Raw genomic sequence first — 10775 nt, forward strand, 5'->3', positions numbered from 1 at the left:
CCGTGTCGCAGGGGGGGGGGGCGGAACCGGCGGGAAGTTTGAAAGTTTCAAAAAAATAAAAAACCCCGAAAAAAAAGATAGAAAACGAACGAAAAAACGTGCTAAAAAACGTGCAGAAAAAACGCGCCTATGGTACGCCCAGGTGTGAACCCAGCCTTAGGAGACGGAGAGCTGAGAGAGACTAGAGAACGTAGGATGAGATGAGGAAGGAGAGGAGTAATATCGGATGCTGATGACACCCAAATATATCTCTCCACTCTGCAACTCACCACTTCAGTCCCCTTACGTGTCACTAACTTACTAACTGACATATCCGTCTGCATGTCACAACATTTCCTAAAGCTCAATTTATCAAAAACTGAGCTTATGGTATTCCCACCCTCCCGTGCACCCTCCCCCAACTTTTCCATCATGATTGACAACACAACCATCCAACCCTCCCCTCATACCAAGGTCCTATGTGTCATCCTTGACTCGGACCTCACCTTTCTTCCCCACATTCAATCACTATCCAAATCCTGCCGCCTTCACCTTCGTAACATCTCCAAAATACGCCCCTTCCTCACCAATGACACCACAAAATTACTCATCCACTCCCTTGTTATCTCTCGTCTCGACTATTGTAACTCCCTCCTCATTGGCCTTCCACTACACAGGCTCCTCCCCATTCAGTCTATCATGAATGATGCTGCCAGACTTATCCACCTAACCAACCGCTCAGTGTCTGCATCCCCCCTCTGCCAATCCCTCCACTGGCTTCCATCCTCCACCCCCCTCCGCCGATCCCTCCACTGGCTTCCATCCTCCACCCCCCTCCGCCGATCCCTCCACTGGCTTCCATCCTCCACCCCCCTCCGCCGATCCCTCCACTGGCTTCCATCCTCCACCCCCCTCCGCCGATCCCTCCACTGGCTTCCATCCTCCACCCCCCTCCGCCGATCCCTCCACTGGCTTCCATCCTCCACCCCCCTCCGCCGATCCCTCCACTGGCTTCCATCCTCCACCCCCCTCCGCCGATCCCTCCACTGGCTTCCATCCTCCACCCCCCTCCGCCGATCCCTCCACTGGCTTCCATCCTCCACCCCCCCCTGCCGATCCCTCCACTGGCTTCCAATCGCCCAAAGGATAAACTTAAAAATATTAACGACGACTTACAAAGCAATCCACAGCTCTGCCCCCGGCTATATCTCAAACCTTGCCTCTAAGCATCACCCTAACTGGCCCCTACGCTCCTCCCAAGACCTCTTGCTCTCTAGCTCCCATGTAAACTCCTCCCATGCTCGCCTCCAGGACTTCACTAGAGTCTCCCCCATTCTGTGGAACTCTTTAACCCAACCTGTCCGACTATCTCCCCCTCTGACTGCCTTTAGGCGTTCCCTTAAGACTCGTCTCTTCAGGGAAGATTATCCCACCTCAACCTAACCACTGAAATATCAATTTCTCAAACAATTCATCCCCACACAGCTACCTCCTCATGTATCACTCGCCCCTCCCTTTTAGATTGTAAGCCCTCAGGGGCAGGGCCCTCCTCACCATCTTGTATTGTATTGTATTGTGATTGTAATGTCTTTCTTATATTGTAAAGCGCTGAGCAAACTGTTGGCGCTATATAAATCCTGTACAATCATAATATCTGGAATAGATTTGGCTGCAGGCCTATGGCAGGTTCGGGAGAGAACAGATACGAGGTAGACCCAAGAAGGAAAACAAAATCAGTCATTTGGGGTAGTGAGTCAGGTGTGGGATTCAGCCAATCAGCTTCCCTCTCTCATTTTCAAATCTTACCTGAGCAAACTGAAGAGAGACGCTGATTGGTTGTCATGGGCAACTGCTCCAGACTCTGTTTGCTCCTGTTTTGATAAACTCCCCCCAGAGTCTCAATAAAAGCCTCCCAGCCAGCAATGTTCAAAAAGAGGACTTTAGTTCCACTTTGTAGACATCCAATGTCCCCATGTGTAGACATCCAAAAGCCCTGAGACTGCTGCAGGGTGCACCATCTTGGACGTGATGTCAGCAGCTCCAGCAGACTCAGAGCTGTCACTCTATACCGTGTTTCTCCGAAAATAAGACACTGTCTTATATTTTTTTTAGCCCTCAAAAACCCTACTAGGTCTTATTTTCAGGGGATGTCTTTTTTTTTTAAATATGCAACAAAATGTACAACAATCTAAAGTTTTCTGGTATCACTCCGCCTGTCACAGTAACTGGCGCTATAGAAGAAGTATCGGCTAATGCGGCTCTGCTCCCTCCCCCGCCGCAGCCTTGCTTTCTACAGCGCCGGCTTCCTTTGCCACCAGGGACAGTGGTACCAGCGGTGCAGCAGTGGGGACATCAGACAGTGGACAGCACGGTAAAGTACGGTACCATTTACCGGTACACATTACAGTACCATTACATTAAGCAGTGCCTTCAGGGGGACAGCAGTTGGTGAAGTATGGAACTAGAGTGCTCCCTGTCACTGCGCTGGCTGGTGGGAGTCCCTTGTCATCCCCTTAATACAGTATCTCCTGCAGGCTGATACAGTATGCCCTGCAGGCTGATACCATCTCTCCTGCTCTTCAAGTTCCCCCTCACATGCTACCACCAAACTAGGTCTTATTTTTGGGGTAGGTCTTATATTACAGGAATCTTGAAAAATAGTGCTAGGTCTTACTTTCGGGGTAGGTCTTATTTTCAGGGAAACAGGGTAGCAGGGATGCCCATTGGGTCGATCGCAAAGCGATCACTGGTAGATGGCGATGTTCTGTCCACCCGCCGCGGGTGCTTCCTGTGTTCAGGGGCGGGAGGGGGCGTGGGGTTGTATTAAAGTCAATGGCACCGCAGCCATGCCCTCCGCCCACAGTGCGATCGCCCGAACCCGCAACGCAAGCACATTAGTGCCTGCCTTCCGGTTCCAGTGCGATCTGCAAAAATAGTGCTTGCAGCTGGACCGGAATGCAGGCGCATATGTTGATATAGTTAAGAAATGATATGGTTATTTCCCTATGCCATTTTCTCATAGCATCTATATTTAGTTCACATGCTGCCATCTAGTGGCCTTTCTTGGTATCAAACATGTTCTGTGTTCCCTTTGTGACATATTTCCTCTTTGTGTAAGCTCCACCTTTCTTCCTGTGTGCAGTACTTCCTGTGTCATGGCCACAGCTTCAGGCCACATGTAACTAGGACACATATACTCTGCACAGTACGCTAGAAAAGGCATCATTTTTTGACCGCACAATACTATAACCATTCATCTGCTGTTCCATCCATCTTCTGTAACCTTGATGTTCAGAATAAAGCACCCTTTTGAATGAATCGGTATTGGTGAGTTCAGCTATCTGACAAGGATTGTCCGCAGTGAGTATATCTGCTTATACAGGCCAGGCATAGAGGTCTCAGCAAGGGATATATCGCTATCACAACAATCGGAGTCAGAATAGCCATCTTCACCAAATAAATGAGTTGCTGAAGGGATAAAGTGAATTTAATATTAGCAGTAGTTTCTTTGTCTGAATTTAGAGTACTTGTCTAAGCTGTAACAGCCTTGGAAGTTTCGAGTTGCCTCAACCAACACACTTTAACATGCGTGTGCTAACGCAGTGCAGCTGTGCAAAGAGATTACATGCTAGAGTTTTTACTTTTAACAATGACTGCATATTCGTCATGATCATTAACATGTTCCATTTGTTTCCTTCATTTTGTAGCCAACTCCAGCCTGACCATGCTTGCTGCGAGGGCTGTCCATCTTTTCGGGATCTTTGGCCTCCTTTTTGCCAACCAAGTCTCCTCTTCTTGTGTCACAGAGGAGAATCACAGCAAGGGTATTCAAGAGACGTCTTGTGTTCATCTTGCCTTAACCAGTGTCCCCGTGACGGACATACCCCAAGACACGGGGATTCTCATCCTGAGCTTTAATAACCTGAAGGCCATCTCCACCTCGACCTTCAAGGGGATGAAACAGCTGGTGGAGCTGGACTTATCGGGCAATGCTTTGACTAGCTTTAAGGTGGACCTTCCGGTTATGTTAATAGAATTAAACCTGGCCAATAATTCATTTAAGACCATCCCAGACCTGTCTCAACTCTCCACCTTAACCAAGCTTGTCCTGTCCAACAATCACATTTCCATCATCCCTGACTCTGCGTTCAAAGGGATGAAAGGCCTGAAGGTGTTGGAGCTCCAGGGAAACGCCATCCACTCGCTTTCGGAAAAGGTGCTAATAGCCTATTCCTTTTTTTCTGTTTATCTCGTCATCTCCTCAATGGCAAAGTAAAGTGAAGCTGTCAATGGGCAAAACGTATTAAGAATCTGATCTGAAATGTATAGTTTGTTGCTGAATATACAGTAAGTTTTGCAGGGACCAGCATAGGGAAGTGACCAGGAGGAAACAGAAAATGAACTTGAACTTTAAAGTACTGTAACATGTAACATGGTTTAAAGCCCAACTCCAGAATACGCTTTGCTGGGGAGGTCTCAACGTCATACACTATATTACCAAAAGTATTGGGACGCCTGTCTTTACATACACGTGAGAACTTTAATGGCATCCCAGTCTTACACGCTTCAGCATACGCTGACCCCGCTCTGTCATGTGACGTGGCCTACCACTTCCTGGCTGAGTTGTTGTTGCTCTCAGTTGCTTCCACTTTGTTATAATCCCAGTAACAGGTGACCGCGGAATATTTAGTAGCCAGGAAATGTCACGGAACACCTGAATCCAATGATTTTGAGGGGGAGGGGCCCAATACTTTTGGTAATATAGTGTAGGTTCCGAGAGGTGAATTAAAGGAGAACTATGAGATGAGTGCTTTTCTGTGACAATGAGACTGTCACAGGTCGGCTCAGTAGATCGGGAGGTGAGCGAACACATATCGGGTTTCGCTCACCTCTCGATCCTGTCACGGCTCTCTGCCGTGACAGGGGGAGGGGCTGGATTCCCCTCTCCGATCTGCCAGCGCTGACTGGCGGAACGGACGGGGGAGGGGGCGGGTACAGCTGGCTCTGCCTCTAGATAGGCAGAGCCAGCTGTCACTCACGCAGCTGGGCGGATCCCGACGTCCAGGTCGGGATCCGCTCCGGCGTCTCAGTATACCGCGAGCTGTAGCTCCCTATATACTGAGCTTAGGGTAACGGGAGGACGCTAGTTTGTGTCCTCCCTTTACCCTAAGGAGAACTATGGGGAAAAACACTGACCCCATAGTTCTCCTTTAAGTTTTGGGTGGGAATAACCTAGCGCTACTCTTTCAAACTTGGCTATTGAATAGACCTTATAAGGCCAATAATTGGTCCATTGATCCATGTGTCAGCTCCTTTCGCCTTTAGTTAAAATACTGACATCTACTAAGAGGTTATAGAATTATTTGCCACACAGAAAGGACGTCTCTATCTTTAGGTAAATTTAGTATAGAAATCATTTGTCTGTGCAGTGACCGAGTATCAAAATATGTGACAATATTAAATGCAAATTTTGAAGAGAAAAGTTCTCACACACGCTCGTTTCCATTTCTTCCAACAGGTTTTTAATGAAGTGCAAAAATTGCAGCATCTGGATTTATCTTGCAATCGGCTGAGCGAACTTCCAACCTATCTCATCTCCAAGCTTCCCGATCTCCAAAAATTTTACCTGACAGAAAATAACCTGAAAAACATTCCAGACGATTTCTTTGATGGGCCGGATTTTTTCGCTTATGTGTTTCTTGACAAGAACCCGTGGAACTGCGACTGTGACCTCCATTATCTTAAGCAATGGATGGAAGAAAATGACCATGCTATCTATTATCTGAAGGAAGGAACTCCAGCTCTTGATAACAGAAGCGTTATCTGCTCTGACGGAACCCCGCTTCTCGACAGTCCTAAGATTGTCTGTGCTGGCAATGGCCATGGTGATGTGTACCAATATACGACAGTGTATTTTGCACAAACTACGCCTGTGCCGGCAACTACAAAGCATCCAACCTCAGTTGCTACGACTATGAAGATCAAAGCATTGACAACACCCATTGTAACTTCAACAAAACAGCCAGAGACAACGACAACCCCCCAAGTGGCTTGGACAACGAGAACTATAACCACAACACCATTTAAGACTACAAGGACAACTACTGAACAAAGGAGAACAACTCCCCACACCACAAAAGTGCCAACATCTACTATGTATCCATCAACCACTTTAACCACAACGGTGAAGGTTGAACCCAGTACGTTGTTGACCACCTCCCTTGCATCCACACAAAAGCATCTTGTAACTGTAAGCAATGTGCCTACCAGTGTCAAGGTTCCAGAAACATTGTTTACGTCTACAGGGATCCAGTTATACACCATGCCCCCAGCAATTGAATCCATGGCAGAAGCCCATGGCATGTCATGGCTGGAGTACAAGATTCTCAAAAACTGCTGCTTCCTCCACCTAATCCTCTATATGTTGGGTCTACTTCTTCTTTTGGCCCAGATGATCCTGTCAGCATGGCTGCTGATTTGGACCCATACACATCTCTATCTGCATTATCGGGCCCTTATGGAGAAGACACCAAACATACGGCTGATCCGGTACAGCCTGCGGGCCCCTGTAAGTGAAGGTGCGATATTGCTGGTCCACGATAAGACCGTTGAAGCCAACTTCAGTGACCACTCATCATTTGGGGTGACGAGAATGTTGGTGCTGGAGGCCAATACCAGGAAACAGGAGCAAATCTACACCTCCGCCATTTTGTAATCTGCCAAAGGGCAACTTTATATAGAACAATGAAGAGCAGTATACTATGCTAGGTTATAGCAAAAGGTTTATGTATGCTAAAAACATAACTACTTATTAAAAATATCATCTCACATGAAAACATTCATTTTGTGGCATGAAGTGTAAGTTCATCTATAAAAAAAAATGCTTACCGTGTTCTCATGAATATGAAGTGTCGGTGATATCACTGGTCTCTAATGAATGGACGGGCTGTGTTCTCATGAATATGGAGTGTCGGTGATATCACTGGTCTCTAGTGAATGGACAGGCTGTGTTCTCATGAATAAGAAGTGTTGGTGATGTCACTAGTCTCTAGTGAATGGACGGGCTGTGTTCTCATGAATAAGAAGTGTTGGTGATGTCACTAGTCTCTAGTGAATGGACGGGCCGTGTTCTCATGAATATGAAGTGTCGGTGATGTCACTGGTCTCTAGTGAATGGACAGGCTGTGTTCTCATGAATATAAAGTGTCAGTGATGTCACTGGTCTCAAGTGAATGGACGGGTTGTGTTCTCATGAATATGAAGTGTCGGTGATGTCACTGGTCTCTAATGAATGGACGGGCTGTGTTCTCCTGAATATGAAGTGTCAGTGATGTCACTGGTCTCTAATGAATGGACGGGCTGTGTTCTCCTGAATATGAAGTGTCAGTGATGTCACTGGTCTCTAATGAATGGACGGGCTGTGTTCTCCTGAATATGAAGTGTCAGTGATGTCACTGGTCTCTAATGAATGGACGGGCTGTGTTCTCCTGAATATGAAGTGTCAGTGATGTCACTGGTCTCTAATGAATGGACGGGCTGTGTTCTCCTGAATATGAAGTGTCAGTGATGTCACTGGTCTCTAATGAATGGACGGGCTGTGTTCTCCTGAATATGAAGTGTCAGTGATGTCACTGGTCTCTAATGAATGGACGGGCTGTGTTCTCCTGAATATGAAGTGTCAGTGATGTCACTGGTCTCTAATGAATGGACGGGCTGTGTTCTCCTGAATATGAAGTGTCAGTGATGTCACTGGTCTCTAATGAATGGACGGGCTGTGTTCTCCTGAATATGAAGTGTCAGTGATGTCACTGGTCTCTAATGAATGGACGGGCTGTGTTCTCCTGAATATGAAGTGTCAGTGATGTCACTGGTCTCTAATGAATGGACGGGCTGTGTTCTCCTGAATATGAAGTGTCAGTGATGTCACTGGTCTCTAATGAATGGACGGGCTGTGTTCTCCTGAATATGAAGTGTCAGTGATGTCACTGGTCTCTAATGAATGGACGGGCTGTGTTCTCCTGAATATGAAGTGTCAGTGATGTCACTGGTCTCTAATGAATGGACGGGCTGTGTTCTCCTGAATATGAAGTGTCAGTGATGTCACTGGTCTCTAATGAATGGACGGGCTGTGTTCTCCTGAATATGAAGTGTCAGTGATGTCACTGGTCTCTAATGAATGGACGGGCTGTGTTCTCCTGAATATGAAGTGTCAGTGATGTCACTGGTCTCTAATGAATGGACGGGCTGTGTTCTCCTGAATATGAAGTGTCAGTGATGTCACTGGTCTCTAATGAATGGACGGGCTGTGTTCTCCTGAATATGAAGTGTCAGTGATGTCACTGGTCTCTAATGAATGGACGGGCTGTGTTCTCCTGAATATGAAGTGTCAGTGATGTCACTGGTCTCTAATGAATGGACGGGCTGTGTTCTCCTGAATATGAAGTGTCAGTGATGTCACTGGTCTCTAATGAATGGACGGGCTGTGTTCTCCTGAATATGAAGTGTCAGTGATGTCACTGGTCTCTAATGAATGGACGGGCTGTGTTCTCCTGAATATGAAGTGTCAGTGATGTCACTGGTCTCTAATGAATGGACGGGCTGTGTTCTCCTGAATATGAAGTGTCAGTGATGTCACTGGTCTCTAATGAATGGACGGGCTGTGTTCTCCTGAATATGAAGTGTCAGTGATGTCACTGGTCTCTAATGAATGGACGGGCTGTGTTCTCCTGAATATGAAGTGTCAGTGATGTCACTGGTCTCTAATGAATGGACGGGCTGTGTTCTCCTGAATATGAAGTGTCAGTGATGTCACTGGTCTCTAATGAATGGACGGGCTGTGTTCTCCTGAATATGAAGTGTCAGTGATGTCACTGGTCTCTAATGAATGGACGGGCTGTGTTCTCCTGAATATGAAGTGTCAGTGATGTCACTGGTCTCTAATGAATGGACGGGCTGTGTTCTCCTGAATATGAAGTGTCAGTGATGTCACTGGTCTCTAATGAATGGACGGGCTGTGTTCTCCTGAATATGAAGTGTCAGTGATGTCACTGGTCTCTAATGAATGGACGGGCTGTGTTCTCCTGAATATGAAGTGTCAGTGATGTCACTGGTCTCTAATGAATGGACGGGCTGTGTTCTCCTGAATATGAAGTGTCAGTGATGTCACTGGTCTCTAATGAATGGACGGGCTGTGTTCTCCTGAATATGAAGTGTCAGTGATGTCACTGGTCTCTAATGAATGGACGGGCTGTGTTCTCCTGAATATGAAGTGTCAGTGATGTCACTGGTCTCTAATGAATGGACGGGCTGTGTTCTCCTGAATATGAAGTGTCAGTGATGTCACTGGTCTCTAATGAATGGACGGGCTGTGTTCTCCTGAATATGAAGTGTCAGTGATGTCACTGGTCTCTAATGAATGGACGGGCTGTGTTCTCCTGAATATGAAGTGTCAGTGATGTCACTGGTCTCTAATGAATGGACGGGCTGTGTTCTCCTGAATATGAAGTGTCAGTGATGTCACTGGTCTCTAATGAATGGACGGGCTGTGTTCTCCTGAATATGAAGTGTCAGTGATGTCACTGGTCTCTAATGAATGGACGGGCTGTGTTCTCCTGAATATGAAGTGTCAGTGATGTCACTGGTCTCTAATGAATGGACGGGCTGTGTTCTCCTGAATATGAAGTGTCAGTGATGTCACTGGTCTCTAATGAATGGACGGGCTGTGTTCTCCTGAATATGAAGTGTCAGTGATGTCACTGGTCTCTAATGAATGGACGGGCTGTGTTCTCCTGAATATGAAGTGTCAGTGATGTCACTGGTCTCTAATGAATGGACGGGCTGTGTTCTCCTGAATATGAAGTGTCAGTGATGTCACTGGTCTCTAATGAATGGACGGGCTGTGTTCTCCTGAATATGAAGTGTCAGTGATGTCACTGGTCTCTAATGAATGGACGGGCTGTGTTCTCCTGAATATGAAGTGTCAGTGATGTCACTGGTCTCTAATGAATGGACGGGCTGTGTTCTCCTGAATATGAAGTGTCAGTGATGTCACTGGTCTCTAATGAATGGACGGGCTGTGTTCTCCTGAATATGAAGTGTCAGTGATGTCACTGGTCTCTAATGAATGGACGGGCTGTGTTCTCCTGAATATGAAGTGTCAGTGATGTCACTGGTCTCTAATGAATGGACGGGCTGTGTTCTCCTGAATATGAAGTGTCAGTGATGTCACTGGTCTCTAGTGAATGGACGAGCTGTGTTCTCATGAATATGAAGTGTCAGTGATGTAACTGGTCTCTAGTGAGTGGACGGGCTGTGTTCTCATGAAGTGTTGGTGATGTCACTGGTCTCTAGTGAATGGACGGGCTGTGTTCTCATGAATATGAAGTGTCAGTGATGTCACTGGTGAATGGACGGGCTGTGCTCTCATGAATATGAAGTGTCGGTGATGTCACTGGTCTCTAATGAATGGATGGGCCGTGTTCTCCTGAATGTGAAGTGTCGGTGATGTCACTGGTCTCTAGTGAATGGACGGGTTATTTATCTTGGTACACACCCCTTTTTTATTCTATCCTAAAGCTGCCCACACACCTTACAATTTATCTGCAGATTTTCTGTGGTCAGATGGAAAAGGTGCAAGATTCCTCCATGTACACCTAACTGTGTGGATGGAGTCATCTCCACCTGGGCCAATCTGTTGCACTTTTTCCATCTGACCACAGAAAATCTGCAGATAAATTGTAAGGTGTGTGGGCAGCTTCACAGAGAGGCTTCTTAAAATTAGTGATCACTCCTCCCAG

Source organism: Nanorana parkeri, unplaced genomic scaffold (assembly GCF_000935625.1).
Source record: "Nanorana parkeri isolate BGI_ZX_2015 unplaced genomic scaffold, ASM93562v1 scaffold890, whole genome shotgun sequence".
NCBI lineage: Eukaryota > Metazoa > Chordata > Amphibia > Anura > Dicroglossidae > Nanorana > Nanorana parkeri.